This window comes from Pinus tabuliformis, chromosome 7, assembly GCF_031772625.1.
Source record: "Pinus tabuliformis cultivar Carrire ecotype Pingquan chromosome 7, CPIR1, whole genome shotgun sequence".
NCBI classification, from domain to species: domain Eukaryota; kingdom Viridiplantae; phylum Streptophyta; class Pinopsida; order Pinales; family Pinaceae; genus Pinus; species Pinus tabuliformis.
Window position 1 is genome coordinate 1,029,641,023 of NC_142293.1, and position 27,813 is coordinate 1,029,668,835.

Here is a 27,813-nt window from a genome sequence, read left to right on the forward strand (position 1 = left end):
ATTTTTCTGATAAGCTTGATCTTTTTAAGACTTTGAAAATTTGGCATGAATTTTACAGAGTTACAAAAACTTAGAGAGTGTTTTAGGATCCAATTCAGATCACTAGTAGTGTCGCCTTCCCTATAGTATCAAGACCTTCATGGATGAGGTATTGTGTGATGTTTATCCTCTTGAAGTTTGTGATTTATTATTAGGACAACCATACTTGTGGAAGTGACATGCTATGTATGAGTATAGACCTCACTCTGTGATTATTACTTTAGGCAATAAGGTTTACACGATACCAGAGATAGCCCTGCCTACGACCATCTCTTCGATCACTGCAAAGAAATGAAGTAAGATCGTTTCCCAACCCAGGAAATTTGTTTTCCTTATGACTCGCCCTCAAGGAAAGAAGAAGGTTGTGGCCACGATTTCTAGACAAGTCTCCTTCACACAGTAGTTGTAGATGGACAAGGTCGTGGGGAGTATAGGTACATTTTCGCTTAACCTGCATGGATACATTTGCACCGTCAGGTCAAGCACTCCATCGATCTAACCCTAGGAGCAACGCTACCTAATGGACCAATCTATTGATGCATTGTTTAGGAGAATGATGAGATCAAGAGGAAGATTCAAGATTTGTTACAGAAGGGGCACATGAGGCCAATCTCATCACCCAGTGGGAGCCCGATTGTATTGGTACAAAAGAAGGATGAGACATGGAGGCTCTACATTGAATATCAAGCATTGAACAAGATCATTGTCTAGAATAGGTACCCAATCCCATGGACTGATGACCTTCTAGTCTAGCTTAAGGGGACCAAATATTTTAGTAATATTGACATGATGTTTGGATATCACTAGGTGCCTATCAAACCCTTCGATGTGTGGAATACTACCTTGAAATCTAAGGAGGGCCTTTTCGAATGGCTGGTCATGCCTTTCAGGTTTATGAATAGCCCCGCAAGCTTCATGAGATTGATGTACAACTTTTTGTGACCCATCTCCAATCCATTCATTGTGGTGTACTTAGATGACATCTTTATCTGTATCCAAAGTTTGGAAGAGCACCTTCACCATATTCAACAGGTCCTTCAAACCCTATGACAACACAAGTTGTGTACCAATTTGGAGAATTGCACTTTTGGCATGACCCGGGATCAATATCTGGGGTAAATCAGTGATGAGTAGGGTGTGCACGTGGACAAAGCCAAGATACAAGTCATTCAAGGTTAGCTAGCCCTAACCACTCTAACAGAGCTCCGTAGCTTTCTGGATCTTGCCAATGTCTACTACAGGTTCATGTTGGGGTTCTCTCATACCACTTGGCCTTTAAGTAAAGTCACCAAGGATGGAGCAAAAGAAAAGTTTTTTTGGTTTTAACCCTAATAGAAGGCATTTTCTAAGTTGAAGCATCACCTCTATTCTGCACTACTGTTCACATTTCCAGACCTACAAGAACCATTTGAGATTGAGACAGACACCTCTGACTATGCTAATCATGCAATTATTACTCAGCAGGGGCATCCAGTGGCTTACCACAATGATATAGTTTTAAACGCAGTCTGAACGTATGCCACTTACGACAAAGAAATGTATTCCATTGTGTAGGCATGTTGTCAATGGAAGCATTACATTCTGGGGAAGGAAACGATCATCCACAAAGACCACCAACCCCTCTACTTCATGCAAACACAAGGTAAGTTGTAGAACAACTCACACCAATAGAGATAAACCTTGACTGCATGGAACAAGATGCAACTGATCGGATCATGGACACACAGATCAACACTTGCCAATAGAAGATCAAACTATATCGGGTTGTAAAAGCTATCCAATCCTTCACCAAGGCAAGTGGCTCACCAAGGACCAAGTTCAGCAGAAGTTTCCTCATCTCATGGAGGTGTTCAAAACAATGGGAAACAATGCTTCTTATGGGAGGAGTAATGATGTAGGTTTTTAATGGTAACCACCCACCTATTCCACATCGACCCCCAACACTGTCTCTTTCTGTTTTTTGGTTTCCTGAATTGTAGCACAATTTACTATTTTTGGCAATTTTCAGGTCCTGAACTTTTAGAGTCATTTTAAGGCCCTAAACAACATTTTTAGGGAAAACAAAGAACTTTGAAAAGAGGTATTATGATACCGAAATGGAGATCATATGCCAAAGTGACAACACCAAGAAGTTGATGTACCAATTTACCCAAACGGGGCTCATAGTTTTGGTGCTTCATCTCCTAGGGTTAGGTTTTCAGATGTTTATGGTTTTCCATTGTTTCTAAATAATAAATATGCCCTTGAGACTCATTATAACATAGTTCATAGGCATGTAGACACCACATCTCTTCTCAGAGATAAGCTATAATTGTCTGAGCTAGTTTATTTCCATTCCGTTTGTAAGCATATTTCAGTATTCTAATATTAATGAAATGAAGTGTTATTTCTGCTGAATTTCTGTATTTATGGTTATATGTGTAAATTGTTGCATTCTTGTTTAAGCTTGGATCAGTGGTATTAGAGCGATATGTTCTTTCTCTGTTTTTCTTTGCATGTCCCCAATGAGGTCAGGCTATAAGAAGTTAGGGCTTGATCTAGTTGAACCTTTGCAAGACTAACCTCGCACATCCCAATGGTCTCCCATGGTGGAAGTAAAGAAAGATGAGGGGGTAAGAGATCCTTTCAAAATATTGCTTGAGGAAGCCCTCGAGTGACAAAGGAACACGATAATGGATAATGTTTCCCAGATGCTTCGATGACTACCCACAACTGACACATCTTCATTCAGCAGCCACTCCCGAGGTGCCAGTCCCTTTTAGGTACAAGTTAACTTCAATATTCATGTATTTGAGGGTTAGATAGATGTAGATGTCATAGATAAATGGTTGAATTTGTTGGAAGGATATTTTTTGGTTCATGACTTTTGCAATTAGGAAAATATTACTTTTTCACTTCTGAAAGCTACCCCACATGTCAAGGAATAGTGGGAAACCTACTATGAACAAAAGGACGTGAGGGAATCCTCACTATTTTTAGCTGCACCCACCTGGAATTCTTTCTAAGACACCATAAGGAATATTATTACCCTATTGGGAGCTATGAAGATTAATACATAAAGTGGACTACGCTATGGTAGGGAAGGGACCAAGATGTGCCAGAGTTCACAAATGTTTTTCATACCCTCTGCACGAAGTTGGGTATCATGGATTCTGAGTGGCATTTGGCACTCAACTACTGTGACTATCTACACAAGTACATCTAGAATGAGATGGAGTTCCTGGACATCTCCTTGCTTGACACGGCATACCAATATGCTGTTAAGATTGAGTAGAAGTTTAAACCACAAATAAATGGCCAAATCCAAGGCGGGGTGACCCAGGAAAAATAGCCAAAGCCGTAAGCAAAGAACAACACCACGAAGACAAATAACAACACGAGAAAATGGTGTGATTTCCATAAGAGCTCCACTCATAACACAAGTGAGTGTCGGGCCAAGCAATCACTAGTGGCTAAGCTGAAGGCTTCATAATCAAACACATGTTTTCTAACTTTGTGTCAGAATCCAACAAGGGGAATGAAAAAGGGAAATAGATCATTGATGCAGAGCCTCGTGCCATCGTGGCCACCACTAAGATCCAAAAGAATGAGCTTGAAGATCTAGAGGAGGGGGAACTCCTCTTCCACTCATAGATGTGGGTGAAAGGTTCTTCGTTTTAGTTCATTGTTGACAATGAGAGCCAAAATAACATAATTTCAGTAGAGGTCATGAAGCAGTTGGTCCTACCAATGACAATACATGCACAGGTGTACACCATTGGGTGGATTCACCAAACACGAGATCTGTGCATCAAGCAACAATGTTTCCTTTCCTACAAAATCAAGCCCTTCACGGATGAGGTACTATGTGATGTTGCTCCTCTTGAAGTTTGTGATGTATTATTAGGACAACCATACTTGTGCAAGCGTCATGTTGTATATGAGTTTAGGCCCCACTATGTGATTATTACATTGGGAAATATGTTGTACAGGATACCGGAGGTAGCCCCACCTACTACCATCTCTTTGATCAATGCAAAGAAAAGTATTAAGGTCATTTCCTAGACTAGGAAATTTATTTTCCTTATGATTCGCCCTGAGGGAAAGAAGAAGGTTGCAGCAACGAATTCTAGATATGGCTCGTCTGCACAGTAACATCAAATGGACATTGTCATGGAGGTTTACAGGGACATTTTCGCCTCACCTATAGGGGTGCATATACACTCTCAGGTCAAGAACTCCATCGATTTTACCCTAGGCGTGCCGCTACTGAATGGGCTGATCTATCGATGCTCTGTTTTGGAGAATGATGTGATCAAGAGGCAAATTCAGGAGTTTTTGCAGAAAGGGCACATTAGGCTAAGATCATCACCCTGTGGGAGCCCGATTGTATTTGGACAGAAGAAGGACTGGACCTAGAGACTTTGTATTGACTATCAGATGCTGAATAAGATCATTGTCCAAAATAGGTACCCAATCCCATGGATTGATGACCTTCTTGACCAGCTCAAGGGGGCCAAATATTTTAGAAAGATTGACTTGAAGTCCAGTTATCACTAGGTCCCTATCAAACCATCTGATGTGTGGAAAACTGCCTTCAAATCCAAGGAGGCCCTTTTCAAATGGTTGGTTATGGCTTTCGAGTTGATGAATGCTCCCACAACCTTCATGAGATTGATGGAAGACACCTTAAGACCCTTCACCATTGAATTCATGATGGTGTATTTAGATGACATCTTGATCTTCAGCTGGAGTTAGGAAGAGTACCTCCTCCATATTTGAGCAGTCCTTCAAACCCCGCGATAATACAAGTTGTGTGTCAAGTTTGAGAAATGCACTTTTGTCATGACCTATGTTCAATATCTAGGGTATATCATTGATGTGCAGGGTGTGCATGTGGACCTAGCCAAGATACAAGTCATTCAGGATTGGCCACCCACAACCACTCTAACAGAGCTCCACAAATTTCTGTGTCTTGCCAATTTCTACCGTATGTTCGTCTTGGGGTTCTGTCATACCACTTGGTCTTTAATTCAAGTCAATAAGGGCATAGTAAAAGGAAATTTTCTTCAGTCCGAACACCAATAGAAGGCATATTGTGAGTTGAAGCATCGCCTCTTCTTTGCACCAAGGCACACATTACTAGACCTACTGTTGAGCTAATTTATGTACCTAAATTAACACAATTATTTCTTATCAATCCGGGTTGTTTATGCTTTGAGGCAAGTTCACTATATGTGAAGATCAGATGTAATCAAACCTTGAAAGATAAGTTATTCAAAAGCTTAAAGTAATACATTCTACAACTCTAATTCAATTAGTTTAAAAGAGGAAAAACATTGAAATGGTTCTTGACTCAAGAAGTCCACTTTTGCCTCAATTACCACTTAATGAATCAGAGATTAAAACCAAGAACTTAAGATGGATAAATTATTAATGAAAGAAGCTCTTAACTTAAGAGACACATAAGGTATTCCATCATAATTCATTCATCTCAATATCAAAATCTCAATAAGAAACTACTTGCATGCAAACAAAGGAATCTAGTTTTAATTCATCATTTTAGTAGAAGGGATGCTCAACTTGAACACTTGTTTTTCCAACTTAATAAAGTGATGAATAAGCTAAGAACTAATGAAATCAATCACTATGCATGAACCATAAAGCAATCTGAAATAAAGCTTTGAAAAACCAGTTCTACAATAACCAGATTACAAGAAAATAAAACTAGTTAACAAGGAAGTGTACTTAGCTTGGAATGGGGGCCCTCCACCCTTGCCTTGCACACTTGAGAGGTGATATCAAAAGCTTAAATTCAGTCACACATCCATGGCATTGGACAGCAAAATAATAATAACACAAGTCTTCAAATTAACTCTTCAATCCAAAGGTGTCACAGCATAAAAGTATAATAAGTCAATACATAAGCCATCAAAGTTTTGGCTTTTAAATAAGAAGTCTCATGAAATAAACTGATCTATATTCACTCAAACAAACCCATCTACTCTCATCAACCTATATAAGTCAAATTAATTACTCCCATCCCAAGAAATATGACCAATCTTATAGAATCTCAAAACTGCCATATTTCTATGGGATTTCTGAATGACTAGTCCTGATTGACTAGCACCAAATGGGCCTAATAAAGCTTGTTCTGTTTGAACTAAGCATAGTTGGTTTAGTCCTAGTTCCCAAGCTATCCATCCATGCATTCAATTCGTTCCCAAGTGTCCTGCAACCATATCAACCATAGAGCTATTACGGGAATTTCTGAATCTGCCAATTTTGCACTAAAAACCAAACTTTCATAAAAACTTTAGAAATTGAGAAATTAAAATTAAATACCTAAATGGATATCAAATATACATCAAAATGGGATGAATGAAGGGAAAATGGATGGAAAATAGATGGATTAGTAAGTTTCTTAGAGCAAAAATAAGACCAAAACTAAGGCCCAACATCTCTCCCTTGCTTATCATCAAGCATGTCCCCATGCTTGCTTACTCCTCTTTGATCTTCTTCTCTCTGTAGTAGATGTTGTACCTGTAGATGCTTCCTGTTGTGCTGCCCTGACCAAACAATCCAAACCTGTGTCATGTCTATCCTTGAACAAAGCTGCTTTTACCTTTTGTTTTTCATACTTTGCCTGCCACGTATTCTTTTCCTTTAGCCATTTAAATGCTTGCATAGAAAGTAGATCATTTTTCCATTTCAGTCTCCCCAATTCTTCATTTAACTTTTCATTTTCCTTGACCAACTTAGCATTATATTTCTTATTTGCCTTGTTTTCCTCTTTTAACTATTTTTCCAAGATTTTGCTAATTTCCAATTGGTCAGTTAAGTCCCTGATTCTTCCCAAATTGATTTCTTTTTCAAAATCTTGTGTTGTTTTCATTAATGATGTTGCTGTTGCATCATCATATGAAGAATCCCTTTCAAATACTTCTTGTGCAATGTCATTTTCTTTTTGTTTTCTTGGGGAATATGTTTCTACTTCCTTGTCTAAGTCAATGGGACTTTTATTCCTAAATCTTCTAGGAATAGACATAACAGATGTTTCATTTTCCTGCATGGCCATGTTATTCTATTGTTTAGCTCTTGTTCTGGGATACAAGGGTGAATTCATCAATCCTTTGTTTTCCTGCTCTATTTTATCCTGTACTTCATTAATCTGTTCAATGAACTGATTTTTAGACATGAACTTTCTCCATACTATGCCTTGTGACCTCACCTGATACTCAACTAGGATTTTGATCAATCCTTGGTGGTAAATCTGTCCTGCTTTAGGCCTGTGTTCATGTTTTACTGTTTCAATCATTCTCAAGAGGCTCCTATATAGGAAATATGGCAAGTTAATCCTATCCTCTCCTTTAATATGTTGTAGAAGCCTGACATGATACAAGTGGGCAATGCTATATCCTCTATCACAAGTCAAAAACTTCTGGATGACCAAAACCAACTCACCTCATGGTTCATTGAACCATTCCCTTGGTATCCCTTTTGTTCTATCAAAAGTCCCTTTCCGGTTCTTCTCAAGAAAGAAAGTCCATGCTTTCTCCTTGAAGTGCAGGCTTTTTTAATATTTCTCACCTATCATGGGTAGATCTAAAGCTTGGGAAAGATATTCCTGAGTTACATGAATAATAACATCTCCTACCCGTGTCTGGTCCTGACTGAAATTATTTATAAAGTCCCTGGTTATCTGTTCAGAGTGGCCATCAAATTTTTGTAAAAAGCCTATCATTCCCGCTTGGTAAAGTTTTTCTATAGTTTCTTTCCCCAAGCTCTCTATTTGAAATTTTGGCTCTACTCTAGCTGACATTGTTTCTGAAAACCAGTGAATGTATTCCTCTACTGTTACTAATTTCATCTTGACAATAAAAATTTATAACTATTGTTCCTTTTCAAAATGAAATTTTGAAAGCAAAGAAGCTTACCTTCCTCCTCACAACAATTTAACTCTGATTTCCTTAACCTCTGTTTACTCTTTCTCTGCAGCAGCACTGTTTTAACTCCCTGTTCAAACACCTGTATATCCCTGTCAATTCGCTAATCTCTGTTCTTGTAAACAAAATACATATGAAAACAATTTTTCATACTATTCCATGTATGCTCATTACCCTACACTGTGTATACTGTCACCAAAATCAAGCCATATTTTCACTGTGTATGTACAATCATTAAAAACAAGCAGTGTTTTGACTAGCAGAGCATGCACATGGCTCTCGGCCTCATCATAAAAAATTTTAAAATTGCCAAAATGCTCTCGGCCTCATCATAAAAATTTTGAAAATTGCCAAAATGCTCTCGGCCTCATCATAAAAATTTTGAAAATTGCCAAAATGCTCTCGGCCTCAAAACAAAAATAAAAAATAGCGCATTTAAAATGAGTTTTAAATGGCTCGGCCCTACTCCCTTTGGCAATCAAAGCTCGGTCTTAAACACATTACACAACAACTAAATCACACAGCTATTTTAAGCATGACATGGCTCGTTCGGCCCACATAAACTTCAATTCATTGTTTTGGTCAAAACAAAAACGCGCAGCAGCAAGGGTTCATAACAGAGACATATCCATTGTGTTTGTTTACCATTCGGCTGTTTCCATGCATATGATATATCAGTGATATGAATGAGGACAGCGCGCAATAAAACAAAATGTGTAATCAAAACAATGCGCAGTCAGTTAATGGTGTGCATTTCAACCAACAGTGCACATTCAACCAACAACAAATAGTGCCATGCAACACAAACACGCCACAAAAATCACATTTCAGTGCCTCCTCTGTTCATAGATTTCGTTGTGATTTACAACACGGCACGCCGTTAAAACTTCACATATGATTCCATACCCTAACGTGCTATCCATGCAATGAGTTTACATTTAAATGCTGCGTGATTCACTAGTATTTTATGCCATAATTTACGCAGTGAATCAACCGACTTATTGCTGTGGTTTCGGCGTTACCTGGTTGTCAACGAGCGCTGAGGAATATTAACCGGCGCTCCAAATCCCTGTTCAATCGTTCAACTGACTGGTGGCAAGGGAAGAATAATGTAACCATTAATAACAGACAGTTCACAACTATACTCCACTATTTGTCGAGCTTAAACAAACTATTCCATTACCTGAATGAATCCCGAAAATCGGTGATCACTTGTCGTTAAAGCCGGGATAATTTTCCTTCTTAAATCCGCCTAAACCCGCTTCACTCTCCTTTTCACTAGTTTGCAGCTCCAAACACCATCGTTCTGAGCTATTCGGCAATGAAGAATGAGGTTAAACAGTGCAAGAATTCGGTCGGTTCATGACCGTTTCATGGGTGTACTGTGCGCTTCTCGTTTATTGGTGTTACAGTGCGTGGTTGGTATGGGTGTCCTATTTGACCAGTCGCCTGACTGTGTCATGAGGATGGCCGAATCATCGTTCTAATTTGAAAGGCATGCACATAACTCTTGTACAGTGCACTGTCCAATGACAAACAATTGCCATGCCACGGTGTTGACCCCGTACCTGTGTGCTGGCCGGTATTTGTCGTTTTGGTGATGTTGTTTCATTCATTGCTTAACCTTTGGCTGCATACAATATAATTTCCACCGTCGTGTATTCATTCCCATGCTCCTCATGCGTTCTCATATGAAATGATATTCAATCATGCGTTTGTATTGCAATGAGTTTGATATGCAATTACCATTTAAACAATACCCCGCCGCAATACTCCTAACTTATATGCGCAGTCGTGCCATATGGTTTGCGCGTGGCCTTCCCTTCATACACCATACCTTGTATTATATGCGCCCTTCCTTTCATGCCCTAAGTTTATACCATATATATATGCTTTAACTTATATCATATATATATGCGCTTTGGGTTATGATATATGTATGACTATAGCGCATGCAAACCATTTGGACTATGGCATATAGTTTCATATGGTATATATTTGCTTTGATTTTCATATAGCGCATGATTTTTGTTTGTTTTGATTATATAGCACATCTTTATAATTTTAAAATGACCATCTTGGGTCATATTTAAAATTATCACCATCACTAATTCTTGAGTTGTATGTGCAGGTTGAAAAGTTGTCCCAGTTTGGTCTTTTTAAGCTTCTAAAGAAAAATACTTAGGGGTTAATGATCATGAAATAAATAGGGAATATGTATGGAAATGAAATGGAATATGATGTATAAGGGTTATAGGGTATGTATAGGGAATATGAAATGATAATGAATATCCTCAGGTACTAATTTCAACTTAACAAAGACTAAAAATTTCTAAGAAAATTTTGAATTTTCAAGCACAAAATGACTATACATATACTCCCCTGGATGATGTCTGTACAAGTGGGATGAAATCAATTGATCAAATGTTGTAGATGGATTAAAAAGTAAACTTTATTGCTGCTCCTTGTTCTTCATGCTCTGGTTCTTGAATTGTTGTTCAGGTCCCTCTGTAATGATTCCTTGTTTCAGGTCCCTCTGCAATGCTTACATGTTGTTTTGACATTGGCAGGTCTTTCAGGTCCCTCGGCAATGATTTCTTATTTCAGGTCCCTCTGTTGACAATACAAGTTCCTTCTATACTGCAGCTTTCCAGCTAAAGATCTGATGAAATTCTCCCCCTTGTTTAGGATGTGACTTGTCCTCAAGTCAGTTGTTTGTGGAGAGTTTTTGCATTGAAATTATGTGAGAACACTAGAACAAGAATAAGGAATTCATAGAGTCCAAGTTGCCCTGGTTTTCCCCTATGAATTCGTGTTTGCTAAGTGCCAGTTTCCTAGTTTTCACTAGCAAACAAATTTTTTGTTTTTTTTTTTTATATGTTTTTTTTTTTTTTTTATATATATATATTTTTTTATTCAACTACAAGACTGGAAGATGGCTGAGCCTGGTGTGCCATGATTTCTAGTTATGTATCTTCTATCAGTTGTTTCATAAATGCTTCTTTACTGATAGGCCTATTATAAACTTTGAGCCTATGTCCATTCACTATAAATGAGGTGGAGTCCTGGTCGATTGTCCTGATCTTTACTGCTCCATTGTCAAAGATTTCGTCAATTTCATATGGGCCTAGCCAGTGTGTTGTGAACTTTGCTTTGAAGTCTTTGAATTTGGAGTCAAAAAGTAATGCCCAGTCTCCCTTTTGAAATGTCTTTGTTTTGATATATCTGTCGTGCCACTTCATTCTTTGTTGTTGCACCAATGTAGTATGTTGTATGGCTTGTTGATGATGCTCATCCAATTGATTCAATTCCATGATCCGCTACTGTGCTTCAGTCAGGTCTAGTCCTAGTTCAGCTGCTAGTCTGTATGTTTGTATCTGAAACTCTATAGGCAATAAGGCCTCTTTTCCATATACTAACTGGTATGGACTAAAACCAGTTGTATTCTTCCATGTGATTCTGTAGGCCCATAGTGCATCTTTTAATTTTTTAGACCAATCTCTTCTGTTCAGCTGTACTGTTTTTGTCATGATATTTTCTAGGACTTTATTTGTTGATTCAACCTGCCCATTTGCTTGAGGATGATATGGTGTAGATTTCTTGTGTTTGATCTTGTATTTCTCTGTTAGATCTCGTACCAGCTCTGATGTAAACTGTGCTCCTTGATCTGTTACAATTTGTCTAGGTACTCCATATCTGACAAAGATTTCTTCAAAAAGAAAGGTGACCACTGTATCTTCTGTTGCTCTGTTCACTGCTTTAGCCTCTGCCCATTTGGTTACATAATCTGTACATACTAGGATGTACCTTTTTCCATTTGATGGTGCATTGATAGGTCCAACAAAGTCAAGTTCCCATTACTCAAATGGTTCTATGAGGACCTGTGGCTTCAGCGACATCTCATCTGATGTGATTGGTCTCCCTGTTCTCTGGCAACTGTCACATTCCTTGACATATGCCTTAGAGTGTCTGAAGATGGATGGCCAGTAATAGCCCAATTGCAGCACCTTATATGATGTTGGTTTGTCTGCGAAATGACCACCACATGGTTCATCATGACATGCTCTCAGAATGTCTAATATTTCATCTTCTCACACACATTTTCTAATCATCAGATCTGAACTAGTATAAAATAAATCACCATTTACCCAACTATACCTAGAACTTTCTCTAACAATTTTTCGTTTTTGCTTTTTAGAGAATTGAGTTGGAAACTTTCCAGAAGATAAATAGTTTGCAGTGTCTGCAAACCATGGTGTTTTTACTGTTATGGCAAACAAGTGTTCTTCTGGAAAGTTATCTACAACCGGATTTGGATCATTGGGTGAATGTATGCGGGACAGAAGTCAGCCACTTGATTTTCCTTGCCTAGTCGTTCTTGTATTGTGATATTAAATTCTTGCAATAACAGTAACCATCTTGTTATTCTTCCATTGGTGATGGATTTATTCATCAAGTATTTGATTGCTGAATGATCTGTATGAATGAAAACTTGATATCCTGTTATATAGTGTCAGAATTTGTTTACTGCATGTATAACGGCTAACATTTCTTTCTCTGTGACTGTGTAGTTCAATTCTGCAGGTGTTAGATTCTTGCTTATAAAGTATATTGCATAATTGAACAATTTCTCTTTCTTCCCAAGAGAAGCACCTATCGCGGTATCAGATGCATCAGTTGATATATGAAATGGAAAAGACCAGCTTGGCCCACGGAGAATGGGTGCTACTGATAATTTTTCTTTCAGAATTTGAAATGCATTTTGACAGTCATTTGTCTAGTGAAATTCAATATCTTTTGCTAATAGTTTGAATAGAGGTTGGGCTATTTTACTGAAATTTTCAATGAATCGTCTATAATAGCCTGCATAGCCTAAGAAACTTCTTACCTCTTTCTTTGTTGTAGAAGGCATTAAGTTAACTAGGACTTGGCTTTTTGCTGGATCCACCTTAATTCCTGAAGTGGAAATATGGTGTCCCAGAACTATTCCTTATGTCAACATCATATAGCATTTCTCATTGCTTAATGACAAATTTGTTTCAATGCATCGTTTTAGAACTTTCTCAAGGTTATTTAGGAAATAATTATATGTATTTCCATAAACTGTGAAGTCATCCATATAAACCTCTACACATTCATGAATTAGATCAGCAAATATTACAAGCACTGCTCATTGAAAAGTTGCAGGTGCATTGCATAAACCAAATGACAAAACATTATATGCATAGGTTCCCCATGGGCAAGTGAATGTTGTCTTGTCTTGGTCTTCTATTGCTATTCTTATCTAGTTGTATCCGCTAAACCCATCCAAAAAGGAGAAAATTTTCTTTCCAGCTAATGAGTCTAACACTTGATCAATGAATGGTAGAGGAAAATGATCTTTTAGTGTAGCTTTGTTTAGTTCCCGATAGTCCACACATACCCTCCACTTTCCATTTTTCTTTGGTACAATAACCAGTGGAGAAACTCATTGAATATCTGAAATAGGATAGATGAATCCAACATTTAACAATTTTTTGCAGTTCCTCTTTCACTATTTCTTTCATCATGGGATTCATTCGTCTTTGAGGTTGCCTTACAGGTTTGAGTTGATCATCTGTATAGATGTGGTGGATACATGTGCTAGGATGGATTCCTTGCATGTTAGTATAATCCCGGGCAAAAGCTTTTGAATATTTCTGTAATAATGCAATTACCTCTTGCTCTTGTGCTGATTGCAACTAGTTTCCAATGTTTAAATGTTTTCCAGGATATACCTCAATTGTTTTTATTGTTGGATTGGAGATTGTGTTTACAGGAAAGATGTCTATAAAAGATTTCCGCAAAGTTTGAACAGTACAAGTTTCCTTAAAGCATTGATTCAAAAGGTTACTTGCAGCTTCATATTGGACTTCTCTAAGCTGCTCTAAAATACTTGGTTCTGAAATGAAAAGATCCATTAAGTCTTCATTCTATTATTCTTCTCTAAAATCAAAGAATTGATTTATACTTAAAACTGATTTAGTTTGCTGTTTTTCTTGAGTTTCAAGCACTGATTCTAAAGAAGTTGATTTTGCAGGTGAATAAAGAGCAATGTGTTTCCTTTCATCTCCATGTGAAATAATCATGCTTCTTGATCTGCATCCTATGAAGGCATCAGCGGTAGCTAACCATGGTCTGCCGAAGATTAGAGGATGTCCTCCCAAATTTCTTTTTGGTTGCAAGATAAGGAAGTCAATAGGATACTCCCATGAATCCAAAAAGACTATGATATCTTCTAATATTCCTTCAGGAACAACTTTAGATCTGTCTGCTAGTTCTAAAATTGTAGAAGTTGATCTAATGTTGTTTAAATGCAAAGTTTTCATTGTCTCCATTGTCATTACATTTATATCTGCTCACAAGTCTATTAATGTGTTTGGTACTGAGAAATTATTTATTGATATAGTAACCATAGGGATACCAGGATCAATATATTTCTCTACTATGGTTTGTGTAGACATGAGGCTTGCTAGCTTACCAATGACTTGGATTGTAGTAGGATCCTTCTTCTTTTTCCCTAATTTCTTAATGCACAATTCCTTTATTGTTTTAGCATATATTGGTATTTCTTTAATTTCCTTCAACGAAGGAATTTTTACATAAGCATTTTTAACTGATCTAAAATATCAAATTCAGGAAGGGTTATTTCTTTTTGTTGTTCCACTAACCTTTCAGGATAAGGTGGTGTTTGTGTTGTAATGTTTTTTTCTTTCTGAATTTGTATCTCAGTTTGTGATGTTTCAGGTGATTCTCCTTGTTCAGTTGGTTCTTCTATGATTGGAGGAGAATCCTTTTTAAGCACTTTTCCAGACCTTAGATGGACATCATTAAGAGGAAGAATCGAATATGTGGGAAAACATACTACTTCCTCTACAGCGTATGCAGATTTGTCCACCTTATTATTCGGATTTGCCATTGGTTGGGCTGGTAATTGAGTTGGTATGGGTTGATTTGTGGGTAGCTGTAACTGTTGTGGTTGGATCAACAACGGTGGTGGATTCTTCTGTGGAAATGGCATGGATTGTGGATATGCAGAATGTTGTTGTTGAAATGGTATGGATTGAGAATATTGTGGATATGCAAATGGCTGTTGGTAGTGTTGCTGGTATTGTTGTTGATACCGTTGAGGTGGCTGGTTTCCATAACCATATCCTCTCCAACCTTGTGCAGGTTGTTGTGAATATTGTTGTGGAGGCCAAGCTTTCCATGGCATTGGAGGGGTCCAAGGATTTTGAGGTGGATAGAGGTAATTTTGTTGAGGGAATTGTTGTTGATTTTGTTGAGGCATCCTAGGTTGCCATGGTCTTCGTGGTGCTACATGATAAAAACCTTCTATTCCTGGAACTTCTTCCATTGAGTTCATTTGTAATTCTTTCAATCTTAGACAATTTTCTGTGGAATGATTTTCTATACAAAGACCACAAACTTGAACACTATCCAAAGGACATTCTCTCAATGGATGTTTCTTTCTACATTTGGAACAAAAGATTGCTAGAGCTTGTTCTTGTTCTTCTTTCTTCTTGTTTGACTTTAGCACATCTACTTGTGTCCCTAATGTACTCAAGAGGTCTGTTTTGAAGTTTTCCAATAAGCTTCCTATTTCAGCTCTTGTTATCCCTCCTGCAGCTGACTTTGTTGCTTTTGAACTTGCTTCTCTTTTTCCTGTTTTTGATCTCCCTCTAGAATATTTTTGACATAACTCAACAATTTCTTCGAATAGTAGGTTTGAAATGTCTCCTTTACCCATCACATTCAAAATGTCAAGGTATTCATCCCTTACACCGTTGAGAAAGATTGTTCGAATGGTTTCTTGATTTAGAGAGTGTTGTTTAGATTTTTGTAGATTATATGCAAATCTTTCCAAATATTCTTCTAAACTTTCATCTTCTTGTTGTGTCATTCTGAAAACATCTTCCTTTGAATCTCTAGATCTACAATAAGCTTGATATTTTTTAAGGAAGACTGATCTCATATCATCCCAAGAAGCTATTGTTTGTTCTCCTAAACCCATAAACCATTTTAAAGCTGCTGCTTTTAATGTTGCAGGGAAAAGACGAAGTTTATGAATGTCATCAGTGTATCCATATGTTCTACATAAAATATCAAATTCAAACATAAATGCATCAGGATCTTTCGTCGAAATTCCATAAAAATTTGGCAATACAGAAGGTGGAATATTTTTCATTTTCACTTCTTCTCCTAATATTGCACTTGTGTCTACTATTGGAAAGCCAAATGTAGCCTCTTAATCATTACCATCTTCTTGTCTTTTTCGATCATTTTCTATCTTTCTATCATTTTCTTGTTTTGCCTCTTCCTCTCTCTTTCTTCTCCATTCTCTTTGTTGTCTTTCATATTCAGCGCGTTATTCAGGAGTGTAAATAACAGATCCATGTCCCTCTTCTGCCATTGGTTGATTTATTTCAATTTTGAGTGGAGATTTAGGTTGTTGAAAGATAGGAGGATTTATGGATGGAAAGACAGGTTGTTTTCCTTTGATAATTTCTTTTTGTTTTCAAAAATTGAAGATTGTTTTTGCTTTGCTTCCCAAGCTAACAAAGTTTTCCTCTCAATTAAAGTTAATCTTTGTCCAGTCCTTTGTTTTTCTGCCAATTCCTCAATTATTGGATTACCAGTAACTGGGGCGTTTGATGATCCTATCTCTATTTGTGGGGGGTTTTTAATAAATCTACCTTGAGGATCTCTATATCTAGGCATAAAGAAACATAACTAAAAAGGGATGTAACTAATGTTTTTGTTGTTTTGAAATTTATCTTTCTATTGACTATGCCAATATTTGCCTCCTCGGCAATAGTGCCAAAATGTTGAGCTAATTTATGTACCTAAATTAACACAATTATTTCTTATCAATTCGGTTTGTTTATACTTTGAGGCAAGTTCACTATATGTGAAGATCAGATGTAATCAAACCTTGAAAGATAAGTTATTCAAAAGCTTAAAGTAATACATCCTACAACTCTAATTCAATTAGTTTAAAAGAGGAAAAACATTGAAATGGTTCTTGACTCAAGAAGTCCACTTTTGCCTCAATTACCACTTAATGAATCAGAGATTAAAACCAAGAAATTAAGATGGATAAATTATTAATGAAAGAAGCTCTTAACTTAAGAGACACATAAGGTATTCCATCATAATTCATTCATCTCAATATCAAAATCTCAATAAGAAACTACTTGCATGCAAACAAAGGAAACTAGTTTTAATTCATCATTTTAGTAGAAGGGATGCTCAACTTGAACACTTGTTTTTCCAACTTAATAAAGTGATGAATAAGCTAATAACTAATGAAATCAATCAATATGCATGAACCATAAAGCAATATGAAATAAAGCATTGAAAAACCAGTTCTACAATAACCAGATTACAAGAAAATAAAACTAGTTAACAAGGAAGTGTACTTAGCTTGGAATGGGGGCCCTCCACCCTTGCCTTGCACACTTGAGAGGTGATATCAGAAGCTTAAATTCAGTCACACATCCATAGCATTGGACAAAAAAATAATAATAACACAAGTCTTCAAATTAACTCTTCAATCCAAAGGTGTCACAACATAAAAATATAATAAGTCAATACATAAACCATTAAAGTTTTGGCTTTTAAATAAGAAGTCTCATGAAACAAACTGATCTATATTCACTCAAACAAACCCATCTGCTCTCATCCACCTATCTAAGTCGAATTCATTACTCCCATCTGTTATAGACATTTTTGTGCCTTACAGCTCTAAGCATGAAATGTCCATAATCCAAGGGATCCAAAGTCCCTAAAAGTGTTGTTCCTGCCCCTAAAGGAACAAGGTCAACCAATGACAACTTCTCCCAGAAGTTCTCCACCAGAAATTACTCAGAACTAGTCAAATCAGGATCAATTCAGATGCTCCACTAGCTGGCTGCGTTGCAAAGCACCCAAATACACTGGCTAGGTGCGTTGCAACGCACTTGAATGCGCTACCCAGGTGCGCTGAGCGGGAAATGACAAGTGGCAGAGTCATCCAACGAGGTGGAGAGACAATGGAAGCTTCCAGAATCTTCTCCAATGACACTTGCCTCACTGAGTTCGACCAAGGATGAGTAAGAGGCTCTTAGTCTCCAAGTGGAAGCAAGAACTGACAGAGAGAAGCCACAAGTCAAAACATAAGCTGACCCATCCTCTCTGCTTACATCTATATATGGATCCCTCATCCCAAAGATCCAGAGGCTGGAATTTTGTACTTTGCAGAGAATTGCTGTTGGTTTGAGATTGAGATTAGTGCATTGGGTGATTTACGCTTTGTTGGAGGTGAGGAAGGGATTCCTTTGCTGGGAGGTAGATGCTGGATCGGGACTCACTTGGTTGTATCTCCTCCTGGATCTTCTTGTTATATCAATAAAACTATTTGAGTTTCTCTTACATGTTTGTATATCAATGATGCTTTGTTATATTTGCATGTTTAGCTTAAATCTGATCCTAAGCTAGTTATGAATGTAAATCTATATCTTTGTGTAGTTTTCCTCTCCTGGGATCTTGCAGGAACTTGGTGAAGCTGGGCAAGCGAGAGAGCAGGTAGCTGGAAGCCATCAAAGAGGAGAGTGATTGGATCAACAAACTAGTGCAAGACATAGGTTAGTTTATCCTTCCTCTTCATTTACATTTCATAAAGAAGAATACGAAAATAGTTTTCCTTGTTTGTTGCTAAGGCACTGTCACACCTTAGAGTGGGATAGGGGCATTCTGAGTAGATACTTTTCCCAACAACAAAATGGCGACTCCGCTGGGGAACATGTCTAGTTAGTTTGTTTGTGTTTCCATTGTTGTTTATCTCATAAACACAGAACTAGCAATCGAACTGCATTTGCCATTATCAAATGCAAAGTAGTTGCTGCTTCAATCCTCTCATTGGATTTGTTTATGATTTGAACAGCTGATCCACAAATTCTCTAATTGCCCTTTGTGATAACTCTTAGTCCTCCTTTAAATCATCCCTCTAATTGTACCTTACTTATTGTTTTTACTCGGCCAAAAACCATATATTAAACTGCAAACCGTGACCCAGAACCCGGATAGAAGTCTCGTTTCTGCCCTAGCGCAGGCTCTGTGAAGAGGTTCTGCATTTCAACATAGGTCCCGAGAGGGCTACCTGTGCTGCAATTCAGTTTCTCTGTGCAACAGGTGCGCTGATCAGCCCTTGCCCTGTGCAGCTGAGGTTCTTTGCTTCAATTTGTTCAGTTTTATCTCTGATTTTTGCAGCCTGTTATCAGTGTGTGTACCTATCTGAAAACCCCTTTTCTCTGCCTTAATTCCACCTCCTTTGTACGAAAATACTGTAGATGTTCTTTGTGTGTTTGTTACATCATTTACAGTTTTCCATTGAAAAGTAGAATAGTCATACTGTCGTCCTTAGATTTAGATCTGTCGTAAGTGTCAATTTTCATCTTAGGAGAAAGCTTGCTTGCTGTTGACAGTTGATTATACTTTTTACTTTTGCTTTTGGTTTGAATTTGTCTCTTTCTAGTGTTGAAACGAGTGTTTATTTCAAAATCATAAAGTGTCGTAATCTCCTCTACCTTTTTGATTTCGAAAAAGAAGCTTGTTTGTGTTTTTCACTTGAAAGCAAATTCAAATTTGTACATCAACTTTCTTTTTAGGCATCAATATTAAGAAAGTGAAAACAAATACATGCATTTGTGCATTTCCATATTGATATTTTGTATGGTTTGATTTAGGAAAAGTGCATTTACAGTGTGCTCTTTGCTCTTTGAGAAAATATTGTGTCTTTCTTTTCCCCTTGTAGCTAGGATTTTCATTGTTGAAAAGAGATAAATGCTTGCTTATCATCTTTAGATTGCATTTAGGAATTACATCTACATCTCGTGGTGATCCAAAAAGGAAAAATTCTAAGAAAGATCAACTTAAAATAAATTGAATGAATCTAACAATGCATTGGAACTTAACGCACAACATAGAGGTCTAGGCTAGAGACGTGTTCCAGCGTCGTAAAACCTGGTAACTGTTGTCCTCATTGATGGTTGGGTGATTCCTCCACTGTGAGACGACAAGTGCCAGTACGGATTGTGCTCCCACGTACCGTTGAGTATATACTGGGAGACCCCTATAGGCTTAAAACCTTTTATCCATAGGAAGCCGTGTCGGCCGCCCTACTGATCGCAATGCACCGAACACAGCATTCGGGAAGATTGACTGCCGTACCGTAAAACGTATTCTGCGGTTTTGTGATTGGTTTGGCACACCCTCTACCTAGATCTCCAGAGCAGTCCCTTTCGTTCCTTTTCAGACTCCTTAACGGAAAAGGTCCATCTGAGCACTTGTCACTTCAGGCTCATTAAAAATCGAAGGAGACTAGAGTCATCTTTTGTTTTTTCTCGACTCTTAAAAACTGAAAAAACAAGTTGTGTCTAAAGCATCTAAAATTCATTTAATTCGGAAACATACTTCCCCTTTTGTATTTTACTTGATCAAGTAATCCGCAATCGTGGAAGAAAGTCAATTGAAACCCCGTCGTTCGCGGAGGCTTACGAGTCAACCGTATTTGTCTCCGGAATCGAAACCAGTACGGACAAAGCGAACTCGTTTAACCGGTTCCAAATCTCCTATTAAAGTTAGAACAAGTGTTCCAACAACATCTGAGATTCCGGTTACTCCAAACATTTCTGGAAACCCTGCCTCTACAGAAGAAGTTCAACAGTCACAGAGGGACAGTGATACTGATCCTAGTCTGAGAGTAAACACTTGTGTTACTGAACCAGTTCCATCTACAACCAGTTCAGAGAGTCTTGCTCTTCAAACATCTGTCACTGTCGATTCCACCCCTTCTTCGGCACCAGAAATATTTTACGGACCTGACGGTCTTCCCCTTCCACCTGGTTTGATTGCGATTGACGAAATTGTAGAAGATCCTCAAACAAGTACTCCAACGCATTTTGGAGTCGGGGTCACTCTATATCCTTCTTCATCAGAACTTAGTCTACCACTAGTGGAAGTTCCTGTAGAATCGCTAGGTAATCTTTTAGATAGACTCCAAATGTCTGAACAACCGTCAACGTCTAGGACTGTGTCGTCTGACACAGCGACAACAGAACTCCCTGCCGTCACTCCGACAATGTTCGTCGGCATACCATCCATCCCGACTAGCTCCCAACCGCTAGAAGGAGCCCACTCAAGGGCTATTTCAACAATTTGGTCTATTCCTGTTTGTTCAACCGGAATAATATCCGGTAACTCTTATGTTGAGTCTCAACAAATTGATCCATTTGGAGGTCAATTTGGGCAATCCGGTCCCCAAGAAAAGACAATACCCTTGAGTTCCGGATTACCACTGTATGGGGGGCAGTATGCCCTTTCATTACCCCCTCCAGGAGGATATCCATACAGGAGTTCACAACAATATTCAGGTTACACTGGAATAACCTCAAGTGGTTGGGTACCTATGCTACCTCAACAACCAAGAGTTGTATATTCAATGCAACAATGTGTACCTATGTCGAACATCCCGACTACACCAGCTATTTTGACGGTGTCATAAGTTCAAATGTTGCCTGTTGTATGCCAACCTCATATTTCTCAGGTTGTAATGCAACAGCCCCTTGACCCTGTGACTCAACCACAGTCGCCTACTAGTGGGGCGACACAGGTCCAGACGGGTACAATTACCCCACACCTTGGTCCAACGGTTAGTATAGCGCAACAGAACATGGCTTCACAACCATGGCTGGTGCAATACCAAAAACCACAATTCCAACAAGTATACCAAGGTTCTGTGCAGCAGATCTTTGCGAACAGTGGACAGTCGTACATTCAAAACGGTCAAAATCAACCATTTTACAATGGTCATGCCCACCAACCGTATCAGTCATACCAGCATCAACTACATTATGCTGGTATGCAAAGGCCAGCTGCTTAGGCGATTCCATCGTATCCTGGGTATGCTTCACCTAACCTGAATCAACAGTTACCATTCGTGGCAGCTTTAGAGTTACCTGATTTACACTGGTTAATAAACGATCCAATTGCTTACGCCCCTTGGTGGCCAGCAATTATAAACTTCCATCAGATATTCCTAAATTTAATGGAAATCAAGGTGAAGATCCATCGAATCACGTGATGACATTTCGTCTATGGTGTTCATCAAACACCCTCAACGATGATTCGATAAGGCTTCGACTCTTCCAGAGGACGTTAACGGGTCCAATGGCAAAATGGTATATTGAATTGCCTAGAGCTTCGTTCGACAACTTCAATACCTTAGCCACAACCTTTTTAACCCATTTTCAATTACCGATAAGGTATGAAACGGGAACGGAGCTGCTTACCAACTTCAAACAGACAACGGCCACTCACATATCTGATCATATACATTAGTGGCGACGATGTCGTAGGATGGTAAAAACATACGTTCCCGATCAGCTATTAGCTGAATGGTTTATCAAGTCTTTACTTCCTACCATCACGGAAGATGTGGCAAAGGGGGGAGTCGTAACAGAAGAGCAAATTATCGCTCGTGCGCAATATCTGGACTTGGTCTATACTCAATCTGGCATGCTCTACGACAAAATACCTGACGCCCCTAGACCGGAATTCTCAATTCCTCCTCCTCCTAAATCGAACCATGACTCTCACACCGGCGATGGCATGATTGGCACAACAGACACGAAATCGACAAAGGCTACACCTAAGAAGCCCCGTAAGATTTCAGATCAAAATGCGAAAGACGAACTTCTTGCTTCGGAAGTAAATGTCGTATCGACAGATAAGGGCAAAGAAACCAAACAACCAGGAAGCAAGAAGAAAGGCAAAGGGAAGAAGAAGAAACAGGATGAATCATCTCCTGAAAAACCTTCTTCAAACCCTCCTGGAAATAGGAAACCAAAAAATCCATGCTATATAGGTGATGGGGATCCTTGGACTGCAGATTGTCCACATAGGGCTGAGCTTAAGAAATTCTTTAAAAGTTAGAAAACCTCAGCCGTGTTAACTGATCCGTTCCCAAATCCAGGAACAAATCTGCTTGATAGTGGAAATGCTTCCCCGTCTCAAGTGCTAATGTTGTCGATTTCGAAACAGCAGAATGATGCTTTGATTTCGACAAGGAACAAAGATTACGGGAATCCGTAGCTGTCGAACCACAAGGATAAAGATCAACCAAGTAGTTTGACACCAACTTCGACAGAAGTTGTACCACCCATCATTCCTGAATTAACAATAAAACCGCTAAAGGGAGTAGTACACAAGTCGACATTTAATCCCGCACTAGAGCGGCGCAGCATTATAACATAGTGGAAGATTTGGCCCAATTGCCATCCGCTATGTCGACTCTTGAAGTACTACAAAATTGCCCATCCCAAAGGCAGGCTTTGTTATCAGCCATTAGTGGGGTTGATCCTAAGGATTCCAATCTTGTATCCTTCGACCACAAAGGATACGATCCTCAGTTACCAGCCCAACTAGCTTTCCTTATTCAAGTGAAAGCCCTCAACAAAGCTGTTCATCGAACAATTATTGATGAGGGGGAATCTACATGTATTATGTCGATGAGTTGCTGGAAAACTTTAGGATCTCCAACCTTGTCGCGATCCTCAACAACATTAAATGCATTCGACGGAAGGACATATACCCCATATGGTATCCAAAACAACTTGAAAGTTGAACTAGGGGGAAAAACAGTAGAAATAGATGTTGAAGTCATCGATGGGAATCTTGATTACAACATCCTACTAGGAAGACCATGGATATATGCCATGGCAGCTGTTGTGTCGACCTATTTTAGAAAGATTGCATTTCCCTTTCAAGGAGGGATTACAATCGTCGATCAACAAAACTTCCTCCCCAATGGTTCACAAGTTACAGGAAGCATTCCCATGATCCATGGAAGCCCCCATTCGCTTCAGAATATCGGAGTAGGCCTACTAAAAGATCCTATACTAATGGGAACTTTCGCTCTTCCACCTCCAATCAATCTGGCGGAAGTAGCGTCGATAGGAACCTGCAATATGATATCTTCCACAAAGATCTCAGAAAACGATATCAACATGGATCATGCAATGGTTTTGCCCCCAAGCCCAATAGAAATATTATAGCAATCAATGTTTCTAGCATGGGAGGCAAACCCGAATCAACGCTCATCAAGCGTTTGGGTAGATAGGTCTAGAGAATATGGTACCCCTTTAGATCTTTGGTCGCGAGTGCATGGAACCGACGAAGGAATCGTACAATCAATGTTGATTGAAGGGGCACCATGGAATGACTGCCACCATCGTTCCCTTCTTCCAGATTATGAAGAAGATGCTCAAGATGACCTTTATCATCCTTCAGTTTTTGAATTCCTATCAAATACTGTAAATACGGTGGATTCCGAGCGAAACTTATCCAACATTGAAGAGACTATAGCCATAAATATCTCGACTAAAACGGATGTTGTAGAGAATATTTATGTCGACAAATGCTGTTCTCCTTCAGAACTGGAAATATATAATGCTCTTTTTCGCGAATTCAGAGATGTCTTTGCTTGGTCATATGATGAAATGCCAAGCATCGACTCAAGTATCGTTGAACACGAAATTAAGATGTATCCAGATGTCAAACCGGTACGACAACGGCTCAGGCAGGTGCACCCCAAGAAAGCCGCTGCCATTAAGGCAGAAGTCGAAAAACTTCTCCATGCTGGTTTCATCTACCCGGTTCCTCTAACCGATTGGGTATCGAATATTGTCCCTGTTATGAAGAAATAGGGGACAATTAGAGTGTGTGTCGATTATAGGGATGTAAATCAAACTTGTCCAAAAGACAACTACCCTACACCCTTCATTGACCAGATAATTGATGAATGCGCCGGATGAAAAATCTTTTCATTCATGGATGGATTTTCTGGGTATAATCAAATAAATATCCGCCCACAGGACCAGTCAAAGACTGCATTCATTTGTCTGTGGGGCACATTCGCATATCGAAAATTACCCTTTGGTTTAAAGAACGCAAGGGCGACGTTTCAGAGGGCAATGAATTATGCCTTCCACGACATCAAAAACATCGTTCAACCATACCTCGATGACCTTCCGGCTCATTCGCGAAAGCGGACTAATCATCTGCAGCATTTAAGAGCGATATTTCTACGTTGCCGACACTACAAGATACGACTCAATCCACACAAATGTGTATTTTGTGTCAGTTCAGGTCGTTTACTTGGCTTTTTAGTCTCCAAGGATGGGATTCGTCTCGACCCGTGCAAGGTTCAGGCAATCATAAATTTGCCTCCACCTTCAAATTTGCTTCAGATTCAGAAACTCCAAGGGAAAGCAAACTTTCTGAGGAGGTTCATTCCAAATTACGACAAACTTGCTAAAGGTTATAGACGTCTTTTGAAAAAGGAGGTACCCTTCGTCTGGGATCAGGTTGCGCAAGCTTCCTTTGATGCTTTAAAAGATTCCTTAATGAAAGCATCATTAATGTACGCCCCCGATTATCAAAGGGATTTTAACCTGTATCTGGCTGCAGCAGATACGACCATCGTAATGGTATTAGTTCAAGAAGTCGATGGAATTGAACACCCTATATATTATTTAAGTAAAAACTTTAATGATACATAAAGCAAATATTCTTATGTTGAAAAACTAGCGCTTGCAGCTATTCAAGCGATACAAAGATTTCGACACTATGTCCTCTTTCGGAAAACTACCATTCTGTCTGATTGCAACCCCATGACTTATATATTTTCGCGACAGTTGCTGGGGGGAAAATATTCAAAATGGATAGCAATCCTTCAAGAGTTTGATCTGGAATTCGTAAAATCCAAATCAAAGAAAGCTCTGGTTTTTGCAAAATTATTATGCGATCTCCCATCATCATCTAATGATGAAACATCCGAAGAATCAATCGTGGACGAGAATCTGTTTCTGATATCTACAAGCAATGAGTGGTATGGAGATATAATAATTTATCTCCAAACCCAAAAGTTTAGGCCTAACACCTCTCACTACGAACAAAAACGTATACGATACCAAGCAAAAGACTACATGATCGTCGGTGATACACTTTACCGTCATGGCATCGATACAGTTCTGAGAAGGTGCCTCACCCATGAGGAGGCCGAAAAAGCCCTGAATGAGTGTCATTCAGGAGCTTGTGGGGGGCATCAATCTGGATATGCTACAGCACAAAAAATCTTACGAGCATGATACTTCTGGCCAACAATGTTCAAAGATTGCATAACAGAAGTCAGAAGTTGCCATGCTTGTCAAATTTTTGATAGCAAAACCAGAAGACCACCCACACCTCTACAGCCAATAATTTCTGTTGGGCCATTCACCAAATGGGGCATCGATTTCATGACATGTAACCCCACCTCGACCGGGGGGCATCGGTATATCATAGTCGCAGTTGACTATTTTACCAAATGGGCCGAGGCGATGCCTACATTAGATAATACTGGTGAAACAGCTGCCCTTTTCTTTTTCAATCATGTAGTCGCCAAATTCGGCGTACCACAGGCTATAGTCACAGATCATGGATCGCATTTTCGCAATCACATGATGCTCAAATTAGCTGCCAAACTAGGATTGTCTCACGACAGCTCTACTCCGTATTATCTGCAAGCCAACGGAAAAGTTGAAGCGATCAACAAGGTCCTAAAGCGTATGTTGCAAAGGATGATCGGAGTTCACAAAAGAAGGTGGCACCTAATCCTGTACTCAGCCTTGTGGGCTTATCGAACATCGGTAAGGAATGCAACCGGGTTCACACCCTTCCAACTGGTATATGGCCTGGAAGCAGTCTTACCAGTCCAGTGCGAAATCTCGTCTCTTAAACTCGCAATCGATCTCCTCCCCGGAACTTCAGAAGAAGAGACCCGTTTCTTGGAATTAATCCAATTGGATGAAACCCGTCGTGATGCCGCTTTGGCTAACGAGGCCCATAAGAAACGAGTCAAGGCGCAGTTCGACAAAAATGTCAAACCCCGTGTCTTCTCAGAAGGTGACTTGGTCTTGCTTTACGACCACGAATCCGATAAATTGGGAGCAGGTAAATTTAAGTCTTTATGGATGGGCCCCTATATTGTTAAATGAGTGTTAGCAAAAGGAGCCTACGAGTTAATAGATTATGACGGAATTCCACTGGCGCAACCTCGTAATGGGTTGTACCTCAAGCGTTACTATGCTTAAATAGTAACCAATATGCTTTTGTTGTATTTTGTTTTCGCTAAAGTGTTCGTTTTGGTCGAGTAATCCACCTTTTTACATTTATTGCAGATGTCAAACCTTTTGGAGACATGTGTTGGATAGGCCGACGGAGCGAGTCGTAGTTCGCGGAACCTGTCCTCCGCAGCCTGGGCCATTTTTGATCCAAGCGGCGAGTTAGTAAGTTTCAGAGGTGTATGTATTGGTCAATCAACGAATAACATCGGTGAGTATAGCACGTTGATAGAACTTCTCTCTGATGCCATCACCCATGGTATATGCTGACTAATCGTCAGGCTAGACTCACAACTCGTAATACTACAACTCAATGGTATATATTCGTCCGAAACCCAACTATTTATTGCATGTTCCTAAGGGTTAAGATTTTGGAAAGACAATTTGATTTTATTCAATACCAACATATTTCCAGAAACTTAAACACATTAACCGACTCATTAGCAAACTATGTGTTAGATAGACATTTGCAACATTTGTAAAAAGAAACACATCATCAATGTTTTACATGTGGATCATATAGCTCAACTAGAATAAAACCCCGAAAATCAAAATATATATATAGCTGTTTATGGTTTACATATAATGTTCTGTAACCAAGAAAAAATCGGTCACATGACCCAAAGCTC